Source organism: Octodon degus, unplaced genomic scaffold (assembly GCF_000260255.1).
Source record: "Octodon degus isolate 3935 unplaced genomic scaffold, OctDeg1.0 scaffold00287, whole genome shotgun sequence".
Lineage (NCBI taxonomy): Eukaryota > Metazoa > Chordata > Mammalia > Rodentia > Octodontidae > Octodon > Octodon degus.
In genome coordinates, this window is record NW_004524863.1 from 1,014,085 (window position 1) to 1,015,342 (window position 1,258).

Here is a 1,258-nt window from a genome sequence, read left to right on the forward strand (position 1 = left end):
CAGGGCTGGCTGGCATGTGGTGCTGGGGATTGAACCGCGGTCCCTGTGCTTTGCTAAGCTTGTTCTAAGTAGGTGCTTTAGACCACTGAGCCATCTCCCCAGCCCTAGCTCAGTTGTTTAAAGCACTACTTGGGGAAATGCAGTCAAGCAGGCACATAGGACTGGGGTTCGATTCCCAGCTCCAGAACTCCAGCAGACCCACCATTAAGGCAGCCTGATGTAGCAAAAAACAAACAGACAAACAAAAACACTACATAGCCAAACCCTGTCTCAAAAAAAATTGAAAAACTGTCAGGCATGACACTTGTAATCCCCAGGTATCCCACTGAGATAGCAGGATGTCAATTTTGAGGTCCACAGGGGCCATTAAGCACAATTCTATAATTAATAAAGTTTAGGCCATCTCTGGTAGTGCATTCTTATAATCCCAGCTTTGTGAGAGGCTGAAGCAGGAGGATCACAATATTCACTCCACCTAAGCAATTTATTTTTTATTTTTTTATTTTTTTTTTCCAGAACCAGGGATTGAACTCAGGCCCTTGTGCTTGCTAGGGAAGCGCTTATTCCACTGAGCCATCTCCCCGGCCCCACACCTAAGCAATTTAACAACTTACTGAAACCCTGTCTCAAAAATAAGGAGCTTGGGGGGCTGGGGAGATAGCTCAGTAGAATAAGTGCTTGCCTGGTAAGTGCAAGGGCCTGAGTTCAATCCCTGGCTCCGCAAAAAAAAAAAAAGGAGCTTGGGGCTGGAGACATAGCTCAGTAAGTGCCTGCCTGGCAAGCACAAGGTCCTGAGTTTGATCCGCAGTACCAAAAACAAATGAATAGAAGAAAGAAAAAAAAAAAAAAAAAAGGAGCTAGTGCTGCAGTTCAGGCCTTCATCCAGAACTAAAAAAAAAAAAATTAAAACTGTCTGGGAAATCTCACTGGGAGACTGTGGCAAGAGGATTTTAATTTTGAGGCAGGCCTAGGTTATATAGTGTCTCAAGGTATACTATATTCATAGAGAAACTGCTGTCTCAAGAAAGAAAAACTGGGCTTGGTGGCACATACCCATAATCCCAGTATTCAGGAGGTTGAGGCTGGAGGATCAACTAGTGTTCAATTCAGTCTGAACTGCACATAGCATGATCCTATCTCAAAAAATAAGCAAGAGTGCCAGGGAGATAACACATCAGCATAAGCGCCTGCCTGCAAGCGCAAGGTCTGAGTTTGATCCTGGTAACGCAAAAAAGAAAAAAAAAAAAAAAAAAAAAGG